Genomic DNA, 25,567 nt, shown 5'->3' with positions numbered 1-25,567 from the left:
CTCACTGTGAAATAATTATCTTTAATCAGTGTCGTTCTGAGAATATTTCTGATCTAGGCCTCTGCTTAATCCTCTTCACTGTCAATCACCGAGTAATAGTAGCTGCTGGGTGGCGGTGGTAGGCAGACGTCGGTGAGGACAGGAAAGCATAATGGAAGACAATTAAAAGTTGGCAAAGTAAAAGTGAGAGTTATAAATGAATAACCCAAGCAATAAATGACAAGAAGGAAACCGCTTTTGCAAACATTTTAAAAACACTGTTATTTTACACATAATCAAGGCAATCACAACTTGTTCTAAGCACATAACACTTCTGAATAGATGGTGGGAGAGACTGGGGAGTTTTAAGAGGCCCCAGAGTGGTTAATGGGGGAATTAGCACAATTCAGAAAAGACATTAATTAGGTCAATCTGCAGTTTTGAAAAACTTTAGCACCTCTCCAATGCTATTAGTGAATTAATGACCCCAGTTACTGAACAATAGACAAAGATTAACACAAAAATTTGGGCCGTTTAAAGCCGGCTTTGAAAGGGAAGTCCAAAGAAAAAGCCAGCCAAGTTGGAAAACTACAGTAAGAATTAATGGAAGTGTGTTTGTGAATTATAAAAATAGACATATATGAAATAATGATTTTTTTTCCCATAAAGAATTCTGCAGCACAAATCCTGCAACTGAAAGGAAGAGAATGCCGGGTGATACTGAGCCTAAAAAGAGAGATTGTGTAACTTCTCGAAAAAAGAAATTTTATCTTGTGTAAAGAGTATGAATTTACCCAATGATACTTGGGAGCAAGAAGCATTCCAAAAATGTGTTGATCTTTAAGTTAAAGTAATTCTAACACCAAGTTTCCCTCACCAGGGTGGGTGTCATATTTTAGGAGCCTTTCCTTTGAGCGCTACAGAATCCAAGGTGCTTATGTAATGCCTCACAACAGGACAAGGGCCTGTCCCTTAATTTCATGATAGTTCTATGGCCACTGCTCCTGCTACTACTTAGAGTTCTAAATCCTGGTCCTTCACTATCCGTCAAGTAACACTGCTCCATAAAGGGCAGGGCTGTCCTTCCCAGGAGTCCCACCAAGGACTACTGAAACCCTTGTAAGAATCCTATAATATCTCGCTGCAGGGCCTCATGAAGTCAGTGCAGAAATTTTACCAGATACTTTTGCCATCTGTATATTGCAAATAACACTCTTTCATTATGCAGAGGCCTGGGACTACATAATTCAAAATGCTACTTGTTTCAAAACACAAGATACCACAGTCAAATTCTTTCAAATTTGAATAATCATTCAAGTTCTCCTTATGCAACAATTGATAATCAAATATCAAGAGTTCATGCTCACGTTTTTGTGGAAAAACCAATGCCTTCAGCATATTTGCCAATTCATTTAACATGTGTTACATACATTCTTCCTTACAGTGAATGATGTAAAAATCAAAACTCACTGTCAAGAGCTAAAGCTTCTGCCTCCACACAAATAAATAATTCCTGAATGTGTTGTGAGTATTGCGACTTAAAAAAAAAAAAGTAATAATTGTTTTCCAGAATAACCCTCAAATTACCATAAAAGGGATTGTCTATGAATGATAAGTCATGTTGACTGACTTGAATTCCCCAGGATGGTTTTCTACCTCCTCCACATCTATTTTAAGATTTGCTACGTGGGATTCCACACAGTTAATCGGAGTTTGATCTGCGTGAGCACAGGGATCAGGGAAGTCTTCTAACACTAAAATTTCCAGTGGAGGTGGCATAACAAGATCTGGAATCTGTAGAAAGAAAGGCCTGAGGGTGAAGACATTGGACGATGTTCTTCCAGATTTACAGACAAGTGTGCAGTAATAAAGATCAGTAAATAGATTAGTAATAAACTTCTTTAGAGGGACATAATTAAAGGGTTTGGTTCTTTTCTAGAAGAGGAGCTAAAAGAAAATTACAATCAACACAAATTTTAGAGGCACCTTTAGTGGTAATTGTGGCACTTGTCAAGAGCAAGGGCTTTGCAATCAATTTCTGTGTAGCTGTGCTTTACGGATTTCTCTGTTCTTAGATATTAGGCAATTAGTGCCTCCACTCTCTTGCACTTGCCCCTGACTATGCCCAACCCCGACATCGTGAGATGAAGTGTCAAAAACAAGAAGAGAGTGGTTATTGATCATTTTAATGTACTAGTCATATACTAGTGTTGAAATAAGTCCCGCAAATTCATCAGTTTGTCAGTGTCTTGCCTGGTTTTGCTCACTCTGGGCATCCAAACATTGAATTACAAGGTGAGGTACATACAACAACTTGGGAACCACAAGGAAACAATTAGGGTTTTAAATCTTATCTTGGGGTGAAGAAAACCAAAGGACTTACTAAAAATGACTAAACCACATTCAGTAATGAGAATCCCATTCCATTTACTTTACATGCTTGTATACACTACACTATAAGACAGAAATAGTGATTCTGGAATCAGTTTCCAGTTCTGCCTCACTATGGAACTAATGATAATCTTAACCAGAGTGATTAAGAGAGTAGTTCTGGTCTAGTTGGCATCCTCATTAGAGCTCTGCATTGCCTCTATCCTGCATTTTCTGATAAGTACTAGCCAGATGGCCTAGTCAGTTCTTGAGAATGGCAAAGTAATGCCGCAGCTCTTTGTCCCCTGAGAGCTCTGTGCCTGGGGCAAGGAGCATAAAAGTGCTCTCACTTCAATAGAGATTTATCAAAATGTAGGTGAAACAGAAAGAGGGAGAGAGAAGAAGCTGGGTCCTCATAGAACACCAAGGAGTCCACAGGCCTGCAGCTTACTGACCTTGAACTTGGTTCTCCTACTCTGCTCATCTCTGCTCTAAGGGCAGTAGAGGGAGTCCCAAAGGACAAGAAAGGGGGCTTACATTTTTGCATTATCTTTCAAATTTTATGTCTAGCTCTTGCTAAACGCTGCTGTGAATCAGTATTCTCTGTGCAGGAGCCCCATTCTTCTTCAAGCTGTTGCAATAGAAATATTCAAACTTCTTGGGTTTTAAAAAAAGAGACAACATGATACTTTCTATGTAATACTTTTAATCATCCCCCCCCCATAACAGGGGGCCCAGGAATTACCAGTGGATCACTTCTCACTACAAACTGTGAGGGTTACAGTACCACAGATTCAAAAGCCTATGAATTTTTTTTTTTACACCCAGATAGTATACTCATGCTTAGAAATCAAAATTATTGGATTGCTTTTAATCTGCAAAATGGAGTAAATCTGGGAGGACCACATTCTTGCTTTATTTGTAGCCTGGGCCTATCACAGATTCCATTTTCTCTTTCTTGACTGGAATTAATACTAGTAGCTTCTTCTGAAGGTGACACTGGATGTTCCTGATATTTTTTTTTTCCCCTCAACAGCTAATTATTATAATGATGTGAACCTATCTAAAGTCTATCCGTGAGTTCGTCCTCTGTCAACTGCCAAAGTAAGGAATCATTGAAATGAGGTAATACACCTGCGTTCTAGAAATCGGTATGTGGTTGAGGCGTTAAAAGATTCCGGAATGATGACTGGGCAACTGTAGAATTTGCATCCACAACCTTGGGCAAGAGTCATTATTGAAAAGATTAATCCCTCAGATACAGCAGTGAGGAGTTTCCTTACCTGTCTGTCTGTAGGATGGGGATGGCGAACGCGGGGGTGGGGGGAGGTTGGAGACGGGGCTGCTGAAGTGCCTTAGATAGTCTTCAGACAACTAGCCAGCTCAAAGAGTCACTGATTCAAGCTCTCATCATCATATTGAAGAGTTGAAATTTTCAAAGAGAAATGGACAGAAGAAAGGAAAAAAAAAAAAAAACCCAAAACAAACTAATGTGTAATGACTATTGGCTATGTGCCAGGCACTTTGCTAAGCATTTTACAAACATCGTTTGCCATTTAAATCTTACCATAAACCTAAGAATGGGATGACATTCCTGATACTCCATAGTAATTACCCCACTGGTCCGACAAATTAATGGACACATAACCTATCCGTACGCTCTCAGATTATTATGCCACACCCCTGAATACTGGCCAGTAGTAAATCACATTGTCCAGAGAACTGAGGCTTATAGTAACTAAGAAACACAGCTAGAAAATGGCAGAGTCAGGGCTTGAACACAGATCTGCCTGATTTGAAAGCTTGATATACTTTTCTTTTTGCTATACCACGCTTCCTCCTCTTCGAGTGACCAGTTCCATACCAAGAGGATTTTTGTGACCATTAAGATGCTGGATGACAAGTTATCCATGAGGAACTTAGGCTGAATACTCACATCACCTGGGAGGGCATTGCGCTTTTTATCTTTAACATATACTCCCCTCACTCTAGACACCTAATTATTCCCCAAATAACTACTTGGACTTTCTTTCTTTCTTGCCTTTGTTTATGCTCTGCCCAAGTCAAAAATGTCCTGTAGCCTTTACCCCCATTTGAAATTCAGTACGTCTTTTAATATTGAATCACACATTGCCTCCTAGACTAGGCAGTTCATTTGCCTGCCCCTTCACAATCCCTGCCGGGGGCAGCTCAACGGGCGTGTGATCCCAACCTTCCTGCACACTCATGCCCTTCAGCAATGGCTGACCCGAGCCCAGCCTGTCAGCTGATTAGCCCCCAATCAGGTTCCTTCCTGAATATAGGGACTGCATAGAGTGGTACCCAGAACGTTCTGTCAGGCTATGGCTGGCGACACGACAAGGCCAAGTGGAAGCTAGCAGAAACAGAGAGGGACAAAGAAAAGCCGAGAGAAGAGCCTGGAGTGCAATTTTCATGTTTTGTGACCTTCATATTGTTTCAACAATCTCTCCTTTACCTGAGTTAGAGGTAGGTCTTTAGTAAAACAGCATCTAGCATAGAGATCAGGTTTCTCTGCTCACTGTTCAAATTTAATATCCTCCTGGTTGGCATTTACTAACCCTTTTGATTTATACTTCAATTTTGGTACTTTTATCTCGCCTTCAATTAATGTTAATTATGCATGTATCTGTCTCCTCACTTTTCCTTCAGACCAAGTCCATTCATCTTTCTCTCCCTTAGTGCCTAGTAGAATCTGGCATGAACTAGATCCTTAACAAATGTTTATTGGATTGGGTAATGCTTGGTGATGTCAATAACCGTATCATTAGCTGGGCCTTGTGAAACTGTATTATTGACATGCCACAAAAGGCTTTGCCATCTCTACCACCCCCACGTGTGAGGTATCCGCTCCCAAAAGGTGGCAAGGAAGGAAAGAGAAGCAAGACATTTAGCTGACCCCCCGCCTTTGTGTGTCCCTTCTACAGGGTTGCTATTCAATGCCTTCCCAGCCAGGGGCCATATTTCCCAGCCCCCTTCATTTAGTTCATGTCTATTTCTTCCCCGCAGAACATGATAGAAGCTTCTTCCAGACCCAAGTAGATACTAAGTAATTGTGAGGACCATACAACATGAAAGGAGCTGATCCACAGAAGGTTGCTGACCAGAAAACCCTCCAATGGATTGTGACAGGAGCAAGGACTAAGCTTGTATAGGGTTAAATTATTGGGATTTCAGGGTTTAACTATTACGGCAACCGGTGTTAATTAAGCAAGCAAAGAGCACTGCCCCATTTTTTCTTTAACGTTGGAGTATTTCACTTCTTCTAGTCTTTGGCTGTCTCTTATGGTATTGATATGATTAATTGATTGAGAGACAACATTTCTTCATCACCATATTCTAACCTTGAGTGGACCGGCCTTGCATTTATTTCTATATATTCCTGAATTATACTTTCTTGATGTTTACCAGGATGTCTTAAAGGGAAAAGGAGAGTGAAGGGTAAGATGTGGAACCAATAATTCCTCTGAACTTGATTCCACTCCTGGGGGCCTTCACTGGTATGCAGACAATTAAGATGACCTGAGTCAAGGTGATCTAAAATATTAACGCAGATTCTGGATGTCATTCTGATGGAAACACACCTTCACCTCATGAAATTTGCAACCTGCATCCCTGACTCATCAAGGGGAATGTGGATGCTGCCTTTTTGCTTTAAGTCATTAATATGTTGATTTCGATTCAACCAAAGAGGACTTCCTGAAGGGTTTCATCATGAACTGCAGATAAGGGCAATCCTACAATATGTCATCAAAAACAATTTAGAAAATTGTGGTTTTAAAACAGATGGTGCAGCTCTGTAATATAAATAGCAAGTGGTAGTGCCCTTGTCGTGGTGGAATTCCTTTTTGTGAAATTTAAACCTTTGAAGGATGGTTAAGGGTAGTGAAGAGAAGCATGCTTTAGATAAACTCCTGAGTTCATCAGACACTTTACGTGCACTGGCATGTGTCTGGATCCCACACACCATTAGGAACAGAGTGTGCTTTGGTTCGGGGTGCTTATTTGATTTGCAGTTAGGCCATAAAGAAAGGCCTTTACCATGTTAAGCTAAGGAGATTTGTTCATGGACGTCTCACTCTATATGCCTCAATATGCCCCAAAGCCATGATTTCTTTTTTTCTTCTCTTTTTTTTTTTTTTTTTTTGAGAGAGAGAAAGAGAGCATGTGCGTGAGTGAGCAGGGGAGAGTGGGGAGAGGAAGAGGGAGAAAGAGAATCTTAAGCAGGCTCCACACCCAGCATAGAGCCAGACACGGGACTTGATCTCAGACCCTGAGATCATGACCTGAGCTGAAATCAAGAATCGGATGCTTAACCCACTGAGCCATCCAAGCGCACCCCCAAAGGCATGATTTTAAGCACTAAGTTGGCTTATTTTCTTAGATGAAGTTTATAGTCAAATATTTGCTGGTAATACTTGTGCATCGTAATAATAATTTACATTTATTAGGCCATGACTAGATAACAGACTTTCCATTTTTTATCTCTCTGATTCTCACGGTAACTGTATGAAGGCGTCCCATGATCAGTGCCCATTCAGAGTTAAAAAAAGCAAGACCTACAGAAGTAAATAACTTGCCCAAGGTCAAAATATTAAATCAGTACCAGAGCCATGGACCAGAACCAAGACATTCTAAATTCAGTGCTTGTACTCTCTTTTTTTAAAAAAAATAACATTTTATTAATGCATAAGCAGTACATGTGTGATGTGAAAAAATTCAAATACAGAGAAGCACATATGAAAAAATTAAAATATCATATTCCTACTACATAGAAATTACCACTATAACACCTTAGAGCAAATACTTCCAGATCCCATTCTATATATACATATTTATTTTCATCAAAATGAGATCATACTGTCACCTAGCTCTAAAATCTGCTTTTTCAGACAAGTATCTCAGTAAATTTTTTCTTGTCTAATTCTGAAAACATACTCAAATTTTCAATGACCTAATGATGTCTTTTACAGTTGATTTGCTTAAATAAATATCCAATCCAGGACAACATACTGCGTCTTTTTCTATGTCTCTTCAGATTCTTTTAATGTAGCTGTATCATTTTTTTTATTTTTAATGACATCAGTTTGTTAAAGAGACTAGACTAGTTGTCCTATATAATGTCCCATGTTCTGGATGTGCCTCATGGTACCATTTAGCTTATTGTTTTACCCCTTACTAGTTGTAAATGAGAGATCAGAGATAGTAACAAGAGTTAGAATTCCAACCCGTGGCCAATTAAGATTGTATCTTTAGATAAGATATTTAACTTTTTTTTGAGCCCCAGTCTTCTACTAAGAAGAAATTCTGAGGACTAAATATGACGTTAAGTGTCTTCCAGAGAGCTCTATGCTCAGCTCATAGACAAACTCCACAAACATTAGCTAACACTAGGAAGCAGTCACACTGGGGTAATATACAGTAAACTGAATTTGTTTTTAAGTCAGTAACATTCGACGATTGGTTGGATATGGGCAGAAAGAGAGCCTTCAATCAATATTAGCCTGTATAATAATCTGTTGGCTTAGGGCAAGTGCTTAGTTTTAAAATTAATTTCATAGTATCATTATATATAGGGCCACTTCTCAAGTTTTAAGAACATATACATATAAAGAAAAGCAGGAGAAGTTGGATTGCTGCCCAGCCCCTGTTCTCCAGAATCTGCCTGCCCTGTTCACTGGCTGGAACCCCAGCAAGCACATCTACACTGCACACAACTGACCGGAGCGGCTTGACTAAAAAGCAGACTCCCTAACCAATCAGATTCTCTCTCTCTTGAGAGTGTGGAATTGGGACTAAGGAATTCGAGGCTGGTGGGAGATGGTATGATGGATAGAGATGTGACATCTCAGGAGCTCTGGGTCACCCATTTTCTGCCATATTAGAGTAGCAGCTAAAACTATTCAGCAGAAACGGAAGAAGAGACATCTCCTGAAAGAAGCAAATTCTAGAGATGAAGAAGGCTTCCTAATTTTCCAATCCATTTCTATTTTTTTTGTTTCTAGTCTTTTCCTACACTTCAAGGTCTTTGAGATGTCTCTATATATCCATAAATAATACACCCTTTTTGTTTTATGCTTCTTGTTACTCATAACCAAATACAGCAGCAAATGTCCTTGAAACCATTGGGGAGATACCTATTTATATATATACGAACACACACCCACTCACACATACATTTCATCCTCTAACTTGATAATGCATGGTTAGCATTACAATGTTCTTTACAATCCTATTTAAAGGGTTATCACATTTTGGGTTTGGCTAGCAAAGAGTAGGAAAATGTAGACGATATAAGTGAATATGTTTATTTCAAAGAATGTTTAAATTGACACAAATATGACAGAGTGATGTTTACTAATAAACCTTCTTTAAAATAGTTAGAGAATATTAATGTCTAAGGAGTAGTCATTGAGGCTAAGCACAAAGTTTTACTTTTCTTAAAAGATGCAGAATGGTAACACTTCCGGAAAGGCGAATACCAAGGATATCAAATTTATAGTTTTCACTAAACACATAATTCAGATGAAAACATAAAACAACATCAAAAAGTTATTGACTTGAAGATTCCTAGGATGAAAATGTTTCTAACTGAGCATACATCTATACATTTTCAAAATTCTGGAGCTAATTCACTTTATCTTATCTATCAAAACATTATTCATACTAGAGTGCTCACTAAGGGAGCTTGTGGAAAGAAAGAAATTTTTTAGGCATAATGGTTTTAATGCTTATATAATAGATGCTTTGTTGAAATGCTATGATTTAATATCAACTTCAAAAGCCTTTTGGACATTTGAGAATTACCCTTCTGAAAAGTTATTTGAAGACCTATAACTATAATTTTGGATAAAATGCCATGTAAGAATATAAAAAGAGATACTGCCCAAATTCAAGAAAAAAGTTGTTAGCAAAGTCACCCATACAATCTCATCTTCTCCATTACTTTACTGAAAATGTGATTCCCCCAAATTTCGTTGTATCATGTGGTAGATATGCCCACCAAAATAATTATGAACAGAGTAATTCAATGTGTTCATTCAATGACAAAATATGTATCAAGTATCTACAATGTGCCTGGCAAATGTTCAAGGCAATGGGATTATAGGAATGAGTAAAAAACACCAAATCCCCACTTTCAGGGAGTTTATATTTAAGAGCAGGAAGAGTAGGTGTGTGAATATATATGAACTATGAAAAAAACCAAGGTAAAGTAAAGCAGATAGAGAGAGAGGTGGAAGGGAAAAAATGCTATTTAGCTATAGTGGTCAGGAAAGCCCTCCACGATGAGGTAACATTTGAGCAGAGATATGAGAGGTGAGTCACATGGCTGTCTGGAGGGAAATTCTTTCGGGAGGAATGAACAGCAAATGTGCATGTCCTGAAGTAACAACATTCCTATCATGTTTTAGGAATAGTAAAGACAAACATGGCTGTGGTTGAGCACATAAGAAGTAGGGTAAAGAAATGAGATGAGAAAAGAATATGAGGAACCAATTGTGGTGATTTTATATTTGTCTGTAAATTCTGTAATACCCCCTCCCTTCAAAAAGAGAAGCCTAATTCTTTTCCCCTTAAATGTGGGCCAGATTTAGGGACTTGAGTCTAATGAATAGAAAATGATAAAAGGATGGTGTGATTTCTGGGGCTAGGTCATAAAAAAGGCAGCTTGTGCTTGCCCTCTCTCTTGGGTCACTCATTCTGGAGAAAACTATGCTTTCTGCCATATTATAAAGACACTCGAGCAACCTAGAGAGAAGCATACATAGGGGGGGATCAGAGGCCTCCCACCAAGAACTAGCCTGCCATGCCAGTTAGTGTTCAATCCAGAAGGTACATTTCCTGACTTTGTAAAAAACATCACCCTAGCTGCTCTGTGAATATACTGTAGATGGAAATGCTGGAAGGAGATAATTACAGAATTCCAGATAAAGGAAAATTTGGCTAATAGAGCAGTAACAATACAGAAAGTGGAGAGGTATTTAAATTTCAGATAAATTTGAAGGTAGAAACAAACAAACAAACAAAAAGAGTTGAGTGTGACTCCAAGATTTCTGGCCTGAGCATCCAGAAAAAAAAGAGGTTGAACTGGGGAAACTGAAGGTATAACAAGTTTGGTAGTTTGGCTTTAGATGTTTTAAAATTTAGATGCCTATTAAACTTCAAGTGGAGATGTTAAGAAGGCAATTGGACATGGAGTTTCAAGTTCAGAACAGGTTGGATTTACGAATGTAATTCTTGGTGTTTAGGGAAATAAGAGTCATAGACTTGAGTGAGCTGAATTAGCTAATGAGTGAAGATCGATGAGAAGACAATCAGCTGCAAGCACTGAGCCACTGCAATATTTTGATGTCTGGAGAAAGAGAAGGAATTATCAAAGGAAACGGAAAGGGAGTTAGTAACTAGTGATGTAGAAGGAATGAATGAAGGAGTGTATATCAGAAACCACATTAAGAAAGATTTGAAATAGAAGGAGATATTAACCAGATCAGATGCTTGTTGGATAAGATGAAAATTTATTATAGGATTCCTCTTACAGTAGGTTAAAGAGAGAATGGGAGTGTCAGGATGCATATGGTAAGCCTTAGAACAACCACTAAGAAAATTACTAAAAATATATATATATTGGAGAAATAACTAAAAGAATTAAAATGCTACACCATAAAGTACTTACTTAATGCAAAAGAAAGTAGAAAAGGACAAGTAAGACAAAAAAGATATGAGACATAAAAAATAAGAATTAAGATGGCAGGTATAATAAGTCTACTTATATCAATAATAATATTAAATATGAATGGATCAAACAGTCCAATCAAAAGCTGGAGATTGTTAGCCTCAATTAAAAAAAACAAAAAGCTCCAGGTATATGCTATCTTCAGGATAATTCGATAGCCAAACTATGGAAAGAGCCCAAGTGTCCATTGGCTGATGAATGGATAAAGAAGATGTGGTATATATAATATAATATAATATAATATAATATAATATAATATAATATAATATAATATATATAATCAATGGAATATTACCCAGCCATCAAAAAGAATGAAACCTTGCCATTTGCAGTGACATGGATGGAGCTAGATTGTATTATGCTAAGTGAAATAAGTCAAAGACAAATACCATATGATTTCACTTGTATGTGGAATTTAGGAAACAAAACAGATGAACATATGGGAAGGGGAGAAAAGAGAGAGAGGGGGAAGCAAACCATAACAGACTCTTAACAATAGAGAACAAACTGAGGGTCGATGGAGGGAGGTGGGCGGGGGATGGGCTAAATGGGTAATGGGTATCAAGGAAGGCACTTGCTATGATGATCACCAGTTTATATGTAAGTGATGAATCATTAAATTCTACTCCCGAGACCAATATTACACTATATATTAACTAACTAGAATTTAAATAAAAATTTTGGAAAAAAATAAAAATAATTTTTTTTCAAATAAAAAAATAAAGTTATAAATGGGTTGAAAGTCAAAGGGTGGAAATAGATATAACATGCACACAACAATCATTAGAAACCTGGCAATATTAGGGGTGCCTGGGGTTGTGAATTCAAACTCCGCACTGGGGAAAGGAAGGAAGGAAGGAAGGAAGGAAGGAAGGAAGGAAGGAAGGAAGGAAGAAAGAAAGAAAGAAAGAAAGAAAGAAAGAAAGAAAGAAAGAAAGAAAGGGAAAGGGAGAAAAAGATAAAGAAGGAAAGAGAGAAAGAGAAAAAGGGAAAGAAAGAAGAGAGGGAGGGAGGAAGGAGGGGAGAAGTTTGGAAAGAAGGAAGGAAGGAAGGAAGGGGACAACATTATCAGGAAAAAAAATGAACTTTAAAAAATAACATTATTATATATAAAGAGGAACATTTTATTATTTAATAAAAAGGTCAAATCATTTGAAAGATACAACAATTATACACACCAAACAGAGCTTCCAAAATATATGAGGCAAGAATTGACAGAACTGAAAGGAGAAATAGATAATTCAACAATAATAGCTAGAGACTTCAATTTTCCTCTTTAAGTAATGGGTAGAACAGCTAGACATCAGATCAACAAGGAAATAGAACACTTGAATAGCACTGTAAACCAACTAAACTTAATAGGTATCTGTAATACACTACCTCCAACAATAGTGGTATATCCATTCTCAAGTGCACATAGAACTTTCTATGGTAGACTATAAAACATCATCAACATACTTAAAAGGATTAAAATTCCTTTTAAATGTTTTTAATCCTCTTCAATGTTTTTTTCTCAGAGCACTATAGAGTGAAATTGAAATCAATAACGAATTTGGAAAATTCACAAATATGTGGAAATTAAACAATATACAAATCATTAAACATCATTAAGAAAGTGAAAAGACAACCCACAGGATGGGAGTAAATAACTGGAAATCATATATCTGACAAGGAACTTGTATCTAAGATATATAGAGAAGTCTTACAACTTGACAAGAAAAAGACAGCCCAGTTAGAAACTGGGCAAAGGATATGAATAGACATTTCCCGAAAGAAAATATAGAAATGACCAATAAGCATTGGGTGTTCAAAATCATTAGCCAACAAGGAAATGTAAATCAACACCACTTCCTACTCACTAGGATGGCTATAATAAAAAGACAGATTACAAACAACTTTTGACTAAAACTGTTGAAACTGGGACCCTTGCACATCGCCGATGGGAATGTAAAATGGTGTAGCCACTTTGGAAAACAGTTACTCAAAATGTTAAACATAGATTTATTATATGACCCAGCAATTCCATTGCTAAGTATGTAAATTATTTATCCACACAAAACTTTGAGAATTGAAAAAGAAATTAAAACTTATGGTCACACAAAAACTCATATATGAGTGTTCATAGCAACATTGTTCATAATAGCCACAAACCAAAAACAAAGCATTTAACTGGAAAATGGATAAACAAAATATGGTGTATCCATACAATGGAATATCATTTGGCCATAAGAAGAAATGAAGTACTGATACGTGCTTCCGTAGAGATGAGTTTAAAAATATGCTAAGAAGCCAGCCACAAAAGACCACATATTGTGTGATTCTATTTATACGTAAGGTCTACAATAGGCAAAACTACAGAGACAGAAAATAGATTAGGGTTTGCTTGGGGCCTGGAGGTGAATTGAGGAAAATGGGGAGAAACGACCAATTGGATACAGAATTTCTTCTCGAAGTGATGAAAATGTTCTCAAATTGATTGTGGTGATGGTTAATAAGTTGGTGAATATACTAAAAATCGTTGAATGCTTTAAGTGGGTGAATTTTATGGTATGTAAATTATATCTCAATAAAGCTGTAATTGAAAAGAGGAGAGAGAAAATGAGAGGAGAATTACAGAACACTTGAGAAGACCAACTCTTTCTCAGAGTTTGCTATAAAAGGGCAGAGAAAGGGGACAGAAGCTGGGGAGAAATGTGGGGTCAAGGTATGGCTGGTTTCTAAGTGGGAGACATTACATTTTTTTTTAATTTTTTAAAGATTTATTTATTTATTTGACAGAGAGAGAGAAAGAGAGAGAGCATGAGCAGGGGGAGCAGGCATGGAAAAAGCAGTCTCCCTGCTAAGCAGGGAGCCCAATGAGGGGCTCGATCGCAGGACCCTGGGATCATGACCTGAGCTGAAGGTAGATGCTTAACCGACTGAGCCACCCAGGTGCCCCACGTTTTTATCTGGATTGATGTTCCAGTGGGTGGTGATGCGGGAGAGAGAAAGTCCACTTGCAAATAGGCGGGAGGCGATGAGATCCTCTGCAGAAGTGGAGGAGTTGGTCTGGAGTCAGCGCACAACCCTGCAGCTCAGCTCGTCTGTGCAACGGGGCAAGCTCCGAGTCCAGTTGCAGACAGAGGCCCAGATGCCGGACAGTTGGTGCTGTTGCACTGAGGAAATTCTTTGTGAAAGGAAGGAGAAAAAGAGGAGCTGAGAGAGAACAGAGAAGCAACAGGGTATCTGAGTGATGAGCCTGAGGGATCTGGGTGGAGGAAATGGTACTGACAGAAACTTACCAACAACCCAAAACCATTATTGCTCTCGATAAGCCCTCCCTGCCCCAGGATCCCTAGGGACTGTGTTTTATTTACTCAGTGAGGAAACAGCAGCCAAGTTTCCCACTTCAAAGCATTCAGGCCCCACGAGGGGCGGTGTGGTAACAAAGGCACGGCCATCGTACATCTCTAGCCCCGTGGCACATTGTACTCACCCTGGTTTCCCCCACCTGGTTTGCTTGTCACCTCATCTACCCTCTCCCTGCCGACCCCTAACCCAGCAAGATTGATCTTAGATTCATCCGTATACTTAGAAGTTCAAATCCCTACTTCACTTTGAAATCTCTCTGCTATGAACTCACTATCTCACCCCAGCTTGGCCAGGCCTTGGTTTGCTGTTCCCAGCTTGGCTCTGACGACTCCTAATGATCTCACCCCACTGTGGAGCCTAGATAGGACTGTTGTGTTCTAAAAGGTCACCAGTCAATGGGGTGTTTGGAACTCAAAGAATTTCCCCATAGAAAAAAATTATTATAAATAGTGGTATGCTTCCCAGGCCAATCCACAAAGGCCTATTTAACCAACATGGAGCTGGCCTAGCTGGCCTAAGCCATGGGGTCCCCTGAGTCTAGAAAGGCTGACCCAGAGGGGAGTAGACAAGAGAGTGGAACCCATGACAATTTAACAGTTTCCACGGAAACATGGAGGGAGAAATCCCGAGACAGAGGAGGCAAGAAAGAGGTTGAGCGGTATGGCAGCTGTCGCCCAAGCAGAAGTGAAGATTTCAGAGCAGAGGACACTCCGGTCTGGAGAGGGCTTACGGAGTAGGACCATCACAGACTGGGGAGAGTCCAGGGGCAGAGGAGCAGAGGCCAGCCCCCTAGATCTTTGATAAGCAGCATAACATTATGACAGGTCTCCCTTTAACAGCAGAGTACCTGCCTTCTTCCAGCTAACTCGGCCTCTTTCTGCCCCTGTTCCTATGAAGTTCCTGATTTTTCTCCAGCCCTTTGACCACGCACACCATCCTGCTTACTGGAGGGCCTCCGATCGCGGGCTATTCACTTAGTGAGACTGACTCTCCTTAGTGTGCATGCTTTTCGGTTGAGAGCCTCGTTTCTTTTGGCTGCCTCACCCGACTCCATGTTACAACCTAAGTTTCAGTAAGCGCATCCTGAGTGCCTTCACGGGAATCCCTCTCTTCCACTGAACAAACTAGGGGACTGTTGAGCAAGGCACCGTGCCCTCGGCCAGCCAAGGGATCTGCAAGAGATTACCAGCCCTGCCTTCGATTCCTCCAGGTCTAGCTCAGTCTTTAGGCTTTCCTTCAACGTGCGAGTGGATTGTTCTGAGCTTGCGTGGGCCAGATTCGTAAACAATGATCCCCAATACACTCATGATATCAGAATGTTCCACTCATCACCTCTTTTATATTTTCTAGTCAACTCCCCGAATGCTTGCGTGCCACTTGGCCCCAGTCTACACCTGCACAGACTTGCAATTTCTTATGTGTCCTGCTTGCCTGGTCCCCCGAATCGCTGAGGCTCAGGACACACTGTGACTCCTGCCGTTGCTCTTCCCAGCAAGGTTTGGGCTGAAAGGAAAGTGAATATCCGTAAGTTTTCCTCCTTAGTCCCGTCACGTCTTCCCCTTCAAATTACACATCCCACGTCCTCCAGGCCCACGTGTCTCAGAATCAGGTGTGTGACTGGAGAAAAAAATGCAGATCCACAGGTCCTGAACTTAGGAATTCTATTTCAGTAGGTCTGACCACGGGGCCCAGGAATCTGCATTTCTACACATATCCCCGGAGACTGTGAGGCCCGCGGTCTGGGAAGTGCTGCTGGGTGGCAATGCCAGTCATCTCACGCACCTGTCCGCCTCGCCATCCACGGGGGCCGGTGCCCTGACCGAACCCTCCTGCCATGAAATCTCAAGGCTTCGGTAAATATTTCTTTCAGTTTTCATGGATAGTGAGAGGGACCCACATGGAGAACCGCTAACAGAAATAACAGAGAACAGTTCCAACCCCATGAATCAATTGGCAAATTTTAGTTTTTGCCGAGTTGAATCTTGGTAAAATTCTTTTGACTGGTGAGGCGGAGGAAATCTGCATGTTGATGAAGTTGCAGATATGTTGGCCCAAAGAGACACACACTTATATCCTTTCCCTTTTCGTCATCATTCGACAACCTGAAGCATAAAAACCCTTGTACGCAATGAGCTGGTAACCGTCCCAACCTACCTGATCGAGGAGAAGAGAAATTCAACAACTCAGAGCCTCGGATTCGGAAGCACTCAGTCTCTTAACACTGCCCCAGAGAAGGCTTCACGCATCCGACTCTGAGGAACAGCCCCACATCGAAGCAGGAGGAGAGACCATCCCAGAGCACAAAAGGATTTTCTAGCCGTCCGCTCTGTCCTTCTGTGCAATGGAAAATAGCAGACACGTTGGCAGCAAGACAAAGCAAATGGTCTCTCAGACTTTGAGCAAAGTATTATATTACATGCATTTCTTAATGATATCTAGCATGAATCTAAAACTAACACCCAAGGCCAACTCCACAGTGTGTTTTATGATTATTAAATGATACAACATTCTCAGTGTCTGGGAGCAGACATTTTGCATGGGAGGTGGCCTGGATTGCTAGCTAAAAGGCTTGTTTTCTTTGTTTCAACATTTTCCTCTCTAACTTCCTATCACTCCCTTCCTTTAAAAAAAAAAAAAAGAAAAAAAAAAAACCTATTTGTAGTAGCTGCTCTAGTTTCTGCCCTTAGAAATCTGCTCTATTTATTAACTACTCCTCCGGTGAAGAAATTCCACTGAAATTCCTTCAGGGCCTGGCTGCCTTTCAGCTTCTCTTTGCACATTCCTGCCTCTATGTATGTCACCATCTTAAATAGCTGAGCCTTCTGTGCTTTAATAAGGTCTCTCTATAATCTTTTTTTTAAGAACACAGACCTAGTTTTGCTAAGTTTCTGAATACCTTAGATTGTAAAGCCCCCATAATACTCTAATTAATTTCTGTTCTACCCCGTCTGCTTCCTCACTGGTCGGCTAATAACATAAGGACCAGAACTGACCTCATTACAATAACTTCTTACATTTCTTACATCGTAATCGAAATGATTCCTCCAGGCTGGTATTTGAATTACATCCCCCCACCCTGCTCCCACCCACAACCCCCTAGAGGTGCCAAGTTAAAGATTTAGATGTGCATTCTTCATAGATTCTAATTTTCTGGGTTCCAAATTTGGGGTACTAAATTTTTTAAAAGGCATATTCTTTTTCTTTGCTAAGTTCATGACATGTCCAAGCATTGCATTTCTGCATAAAAGAACACTAAATAACACAAAGCATGGTTCTGAATTACCATCAGCTAGAATTTACCAAAAAAAAGGAAGGAAGGAAGGAAGGAAGGAAGGAAGGAAGGAAGGAAGGAAGGAAGGAAGGAGGGAAGGAAGGAAGAAGGGAGGGAGGGAGGAAGGGAAGGGAGGGAGGGAGGAAGGGAAGGGAGGGAGGGAGGAAAGGAAGAAAGGAAGGGAGGGAGGGAGAAATGGAGGAAGGAATGGAGGGAGGGAGGGTAAGAGGGAGGAAGGAGGGAAGGGAGGAAGGGAAGAAGGGAGAGAAGGGAGAGAGGAAGGAAACTGCAAACATCCTACTGTCTTTTTTATGACAGAGGCTTCCTTGAAAAGAAGCTTTCAGAAGCTCTTAGAAAGAGCATCCCCCCCTTAGGGTATAAGCAGTCAGCAAATATTTCATCCTGATTTTACCCAGATGGAGGCTTTCAAGGTGTGGTCCTATGAGAAAATCCCAGAACTCCTCTCCCAAGTTCAGATTAGTGAAGTATTTCACGAACGCCTCTTCCCCCTTCCCCAGTCCTAGTCATTCCCCTTCCTTAGTTACCTCCAGACCCTTGATTGTTAATTGTAGCAAACCCAGTATTGCAGCACAGCATTTCCTGGCTGTTTTTGCTGATTCTTGACAAAGGCAAAAAGTGCCCTTGTCGCTTGTTGACGCCTTCAGTATCCCTCTCAAGCGGCCTTCTGCCGTCGGCCATGAAGCTCCGGTGCGCCCTCCAGGCAGCGGTGCTCTCCGGCAGCTGCGTATGCCACCATGTGAAACGGTCATGCACCACATGCTAACTTGGGGCTCGACAAGGCCCTGCTGTGGCCCCTTGACCCAGCTCTTCTAGTTTTCTCCCTCCTGGGGATGAGATTTTCCTGTGCCTGTATAGAAAATTCCCACTGATTCCCAGGGATTTTTAATTTATGGGTTTGCATAGTCATAAGGCTCACTATGGCTTGGACAGCACTGTGCTTTGCTCCCCGAATCGTGTTCTACGGTTTCTATCCAGCGCAAAACGGATCTTAAATCATGTCACACAAGTGAAAACTGAATGTTAGGGAGAAAATGATTGAGACACTTCATTGCAGGTTAAGTTATATTTGAAGATCTCTTGACTTCTACTGCGCAGTGGCAGCGGCGGCTTTCGTCGCATAGCAGGATTCCCCATCCCCTCGGAAACATCGCTTTTCCTTCGAGAAGCTCCAACTCTCCCAGTGAACCCAGAGCACAGCTTCACCCCTACTCTGAAACTCAGGGGGAAGCTCACGTGGGCTGGGCCACTTGCAGGCCTCCCCAAAGAGACCAACCCGAGTCTTTCCTCGAGAGTGACACTCAGGTGCTGGATGGAGGAAGCCCTCTGGATGTGGTGTTGGATAAAATGGGACGGTGCGGCCCCGGAGCTAGCGATGGCCATCTTCTCGGCCATGTGGACATGGCCAAGCTGCAAAATGAGGCCAAGCAGAGGCAAGAGTCCGGAAGTGAGCCCATAGGTCTTGTCTCTGAGACTCTGGCACCAAAAGTTCCATGAGCTACTGTGTCTTCTTGAGCTTCTTCTGTGGGCTCACTTCTGTGAGCCTTTGGCACCCTTAAAATCTATGAGAACTCATACCTTATTTTCTGATGTAGATCATTTGACTTGGGTTTTGGCCACTTGCAACCAAACGTGCTCTACAATGTGCTCCACTGTGAATGGTGGAAATGTTCAGGAGCCTGCGCCGTCCACAAGGCCATTCCGAGAAACACAAGGGAATGAGGCTCTCAACTATTAGGGTGGCATGGAATAGATTGAGTCCTGGTAGAGGTCACGGGAATGTTTGTCACAAAAGCATTCAAAGCTTACAGGGAAGGGAGTTAACCACAAGATCGAGGATGCACAAAATGGCTGACGCAAAAAGAATGAGAGGCACGAGCTACAGTGCTGCAAAGAAAGGTAGAAGAGAGCAGCCAAGCAGAAAAGATGAAGATAAAAAACAACGATGGGTTCAACCATGGGTTGGGTAATAATAACAGGAATAGTACACATCCCTCATGGAATAATTGCAAAGACCCAATGAGTTACTCTGTAAAAAGAGCTTTGAACAATACCTGATATACAGTAAGTGCCATCGGAGGGCTAGCCATTACTGTTATCGTCCCAGCCGGGCTGGAAATGATGGAGTGCTACTTGGCTGTGAGGTAAGAGAGTAGACTGCCTCTTAACCCCAGATAGCACAAGCTACACCTTCTCACGGCCCCACCCCTCCTGCCTCAAGACACATCACATACCCCTACCCTACCTCAGTACTTACTTTTGGAAGTGCTTCGACTTTCCAGCAGCAGAATTTGGCTGTTTCAAAGGAAATCTGAAATGTATCCCCTCCCCATATGAAAAATAATAAATATTCCTTTATTCTCCTCCCCCTCTGATTTATTTCCAGGCTGTGTTTGGTTCTTTGGTTCATTCTTTTATTCCTTCATTGGTTTTATAGTCTCAAGAGAACCCAGATTACCAGAGATAATGCAATGACTCTTTGCAAATGGTACTTCTTTTTTTAAGTAGATTACTTTACATTCTTGGGAAATTCTTTAAACAAACAGTTTGCAAGACAATGTTGAAATATGCACAAAAATGGCATACGATATATTAAGAATGTGATATTTTTTTATGAATTTCAGTTAAAATATATTTTAAATTAATTCTAATCCAGTATTTGCAGTACCTTTAACTTATTTCTGTAATCTTGTGGTAGGTAAAATTCTAACATGGACCCCAAGACATATCCCCTGTATACCCACTCTTTTTTTTTTTAAAATAAAGTACAACTTCTTTTTTTTTTTTTTAAGATTTTATTTATTTATTCAACAGAGAGAGACAGCCAGCGAGAGAGGGAACACAAGCAGGGGGAGTGGGAGAGGAAGAAGCAGGCTCATAGCGGAAGAGCCTGATGTGGGACTCAATCCCGTAATGCCGGGGATCACGCCCTGAGCCGAAGGCAGACGATTAACCGCTGTGCCACCCAGGCGCCCCTGTATACCCACTCTTTATAATCTCCTCCCCTTGAGTGGGAAGGACCTGTGATTATGATAGGGTAGCACTTTCATAATTAGGTTACATTATGTGGTAAAAGTGAAGGGATTTGGTAGGTGTAAACAAGGACATTATTCAGTCAACTTCAAGCTAATCAAATGGTTACCTTGGGTGGGCCTGACTTAATCAGGTGATCCCCTAAAAAAGACACAAAGCCGTAGCAGCTACTCTCCCCTGGCCTTGAAGAAGTAAGCTGACATGCTGTGAGAGGGCCACATGGAAGTGGCCTCTAGAAGCTAAGAGTGACCCCTAGCCAATAAACAGCAGGAAAATGCAGGTCAGTCCCGAAATCTCAAAAAGACTGAATTTTGGCAAAACAATCAAACAAATAAACAAACGACAACAAAACAACAACAACAACAACAAAAATTGATCTTGCAAAGAACCCTGAGCCTCAGAGGAGATCACAGCCTTAGCCAACACTTTGATATCAGCCTTGAGAGACCCTGAGCCAAAGACCCAATTAATCTATACCTGGATTCCTGAGCCACAGGAGCCATGACATAAAAGAATTATTCTCAACCACCCAGTTGGTACTAATGTGCTACTTAGAAAGAGAAAACTAACACAAACTGTATGGAAGAGTCTGTGCTAAATGTTGGACGATGCCCACCTGACAGTGGGGTATCTAAGAGACTTCCCTGAAGTTAATGTGGCATCTTCAGGAAAAAGCCGTTGGAGGAATAAAACGCTGGGCAAGTGCAGCACTGGGAGAAGGAAGTCTGAGTCATAAATCGCAGGGTCGGGCGCCTGGGTGGCTCAGTCCATTCAGCGTCTGCATTCGGCTCAGGTCATGATCCCAGGCTCCTGGGGATGGAGTCCCACTTTGGGCCCCCCACTCAGCAGGGAGTCTGCTTCTGCCTCTCCTCCCGACTTGTGCTTTCTCTTGCTACCTCTCTCTCTTTCTCTGTCTCTCTCTCTCAAATAAATAAATAAAATATTTTTAAAAAATAAAAAATTTAAATAAATAAATAAATGAATAGTAGCGTCTGTAGCCTGGGCAGAGATCAATAGCTAAGAACCTCGCAGTGGTGTCAGAAGTAACTTCTGTGAGCACATCGGTGGGGAAAAAAGGATGTAAAACATGAAAGAGAGCTGTTAAGATTATAAATAACATTTATCTTTTGATTCTGATAATCTAAAAAATATATCCTCCTTGATGGAGGTTTTGAAATGTACAGCAAAGAAGTATAAAAGAAAACACACGTTTGTCGCATGGGGGCTGTGAGCACACACGGTGTGTGTCTTGCTTTCGTTAACCTCATTGGTCTGTGTTCTCGAGGGTTCTTGTCACCGGCATCATTTGTAAAGGTAGCGTACTATTCCATCTCATGCTGTGCCCTGCGATTTACTTAACCGTTTCCCTATTGTTGGGAGTTCAAGATGTCTTTAATTTAAAAATATTTATTCTGAACTTGGGAAAAGTCTTCGAGCATCAAAACCTGTAGGAAATAGTATTCATGTACAGAACTTCTTGCGCTCGCCTTTGATGACCATCGCCACTTTAAAACAGTCGAAAAGCAGTGTAGTCAGGGGTTCCTGCTATGTAAAGCCCTATCTTATCCTTCCAGTTCCCTCTGTCCTCGGGTAGTCTTTTTGTTCAAACATGCTCTGACTTGATCCAGATTACTTGTTCTCATTGCAATTTCCTCCCCTGGGAAATCTGTTCTTTCCTGCCCTCTCTCCCTCTGTCTCCTTTACAAACATTAAGGTATGATATGAGATTTGTTAAAAGTAATGTTTACTTTCTCTTTTAGTAAAAGGCTTCTTCCATTTCTGAGAAAGCCCTATTGTCACCATCACTAATAACTCATTCCTTGTGCACATGCAAACGAAGCCCGACAAGCCTCCAGGCGATCCTTCCGTCCTCCCACTGGATGACTTTCATTTGTCATGTTGTTCTAGCATTCTCTTAAATTTACTTTGTAATCTCTCCCGCTTGCCTCTGTCGGTGCTGTCATATGTTTCCAGTCCGCGCAGAGAAGCCACGGAATCCATGGCTGGTGGCTTGGTCTTGAAGGCAGGCCTTGGGTTCTGGCTCACCTTTGATCTCTGATGGGTGACTGGTGCCCCAAATGGGCGGGGCTTTGTAAGGGAGATGCCCTGTACCATGTCTTTGGGAGGTAATGTAACACGGGTCTTAGAGTGAGTCAGACGCAAGGTGAGGTGTCTGGGGGTGAGGTCTGGGTAGCAATACTTTCAAAAGCTCCCAGGTGATGCTAATGAGCAGCCCGGATTGAAAACCTTACACCAGCTCTTCTGCTGTGCCGAGAGGGAAGTGACAAGGGACGAGGGCCTCTCCCACAGCTAACTGCTCTTGAGGTCCTCTGTCTGCTGGCTCTCACTCCTTTTCTGGCTGAACTTACCTCAAAATCCTCCTGCTGCCTCATAAGGCATCCTTGCGAGCTCTTCAGAAGACTGTAAGTGCTTCCCCACCGCCTTGCTCTGAGGACCCACTCCTGCTGACCCTCCTCAGCCCTCCTCAGCTCTTATCACCAACGTTCCCCCCCTTCCTCAACCTCAACCTTAACCCTCAACCAGCCTTTCTTTCGTGGGTGGAGCAATAGCCCGAAGACTCCAGCCTAATGATACTTGCGTGATAGGCCATGGTGCATGGGAAACTGAGGCCAAAGGGGTGGCAGCGCAGCCTCCCCCCTTGCACCCTCCACCCTCGCCCTGCCATCCTTATCCCATCCTCCTTTGCCCTGCTTGGGCAGAGGGCGGTAAATCAACATGTTCTCTGCCTAAGCAGACACCCCTCTGGGGTCCCCCCACAAGTTTGTGGTACCTACACACAATATTAGAGCCCCACCTCCCCTTTGAGCTTGGTGGAGGTCAGGTAAGAAGCATAAATAGCTCTCCCTGGCTGGCGGTGGGGAATCACCTCAGATGACAAACACTGAGATCTTGGTACCTTCCATTCCCATTCTTCTCTCTTTCCACAGTATTCTGCATATGTAACTGGTTTGGGGTTGGGGATAAGTCTGTCTCCATGGCTTTAGAAAAAGCCCTGGGACAGCATATGGTGCCATTTTTTACCAGCTGTCTTTAGAGTTCAAGTCTAGCTGAACATTACATTCATGGGGCACTTTAAAAAATATATCTATGTCCTAAGTCCAAGCCCTAGTGGCCTTTTTTTCTTTTTTTTTAACTGGTCTGGGTGAAATCTGACCTCTGGGGTTTTTCTTTCTTAACTCTTTTTGCCTTTTTTATTAAAAACTTTTTGAGATAATTTTACATTCACATGCAACTATAAAAACGAATACAGAGAGATCTTATGTGCCCTTTACTCGGTTCTCCCAAACGGTGACATCTTGCAAATCTATAGTACAATGTCGCCCCAGGCTACTGACAGTGATAATAGTTGAGATCTAGAACATTTTCATCAACACAAGTTGCAACACTAATCTGTTCTCTGTATATACAATTTTGTCACTTTGAGAATGTTGTATAAATGGAATCATACTGTAGGTCACATTTGGGGCTTATCACTTGGCAGAATTCTCTGGAGATTCATCCAGGTTGTTGCATGTCTCATGTATCAAGAGCTTGCTTCCTTTTTATTGCTAAGTGGTATTCATGGTACATACCTGTGTGTACCATTTGTTTAACCATTCACCTGTTGAAATTCTAAGTTGTTCGTAGTTTTCTACTATTATGAATAAAACAGCTATGAGCATTCATGGACAGGTGTTTGCATGAACATAAGTTTTCATTTCTCTAGGATAAATGCCCAAGAGTATAATTACTGGGTTTTACGGTAGTTGCATGTTTAGTTTCATAAAAAAAAAAATTGCATTGCTTCGTGGTCCAAGATAGTTCTTTTAATGTCAGAGATTGTTGCCTGAATTCCAGATGACAGAAAGGAGGACGAACAGAAGGGCAAAAGGGTCCTCGCCAGTTATGGCACTTCCCTTTATGCAGTCTTCCCAGAAGTTATAGACAATACCTGTACTGTGTCTTACAGCAAACAGTTATCTGACAACACCTAGCTGCAAAAGAGTCTGGGAAAGGTTATCTCATCTGAGTGCATTGGCACTCTAAGTAAAACGGCAGTAACAATCAAAATCTTAGAGGCTTAAAACAACAAAGGCTTATTTTCCTCTCACCTTATATAACCAACCTGGATTGTTAGGGCTCTGATCTATGGTATCTTCACTCTGAAACCCAAAACCAGTATTGGAAACATTGCCAGTTATCACAGTAGAGAGAAAGAGCATGAATCTCACTCTGGTTCTTAAAGTTTACATTTTATCGGCCAAAGTGAGTCACATGGTGAATCTACCTGCAAAGGGACAGAAAAGTGCAATTTTACCATTTATTAAACGGAGAGGGACACCTGGGTAGCTCAGTGGGTTAAGCATCCGACTCTTGATTTCAGCTCAGGTCATGGTCTCAGGATTGTAAGATGGAGCCCTGTGTCCAGCTCCGCACTGGAGTGGGCATGGAGCCTGCTTAGGATTCTCTCTCTCCCTCTCCCTCTGCTCCTCCCCACACCCCCTCTAAAAACAAAACAGAACAAAAAGACACAACAACAACAAAAACAAAAGGAGGAGAAATGGAAATGTTTCAGAATTATGAATAGTAACACCACAGTTAAGGAGGAAAGGGAGCATGGATGTCGGGAGAGGAAGCAGGCTCTGCCACAGTTTCAATCTTCTATGTGTTTGTAATCTGGTTTTGTAAACTGTTTATTTGTAACCTGCTCTTGCTCTATCTCTTGTATATTGATGATCCTAGAGTTTTAATTATCATTACCTACATATGCTATGCTATTTCATTACTTATTG

This window comes from Ursus arctos, unplaced genomic scaffold (genome assembly GCF_023065955.2).
Source record: "Ursus arctos isolate Adak ecotype North America unplaced genomic scaffold, UrsArc2.0 scaffold_1, whole genome shotgun sequence".
In the NCBI taxonomy this organism is placed as follows: domain Eukaryota; kingdom Metazoa; phylum Chordata; class Mammalia; order Carnivora; family Ursidae; genus Ursus; species Ursus arctos.
The sequence above is the reverse complement of the archived record's forward strand: the minus strand, read 5'-3'. Positions refer to the sequence as shown.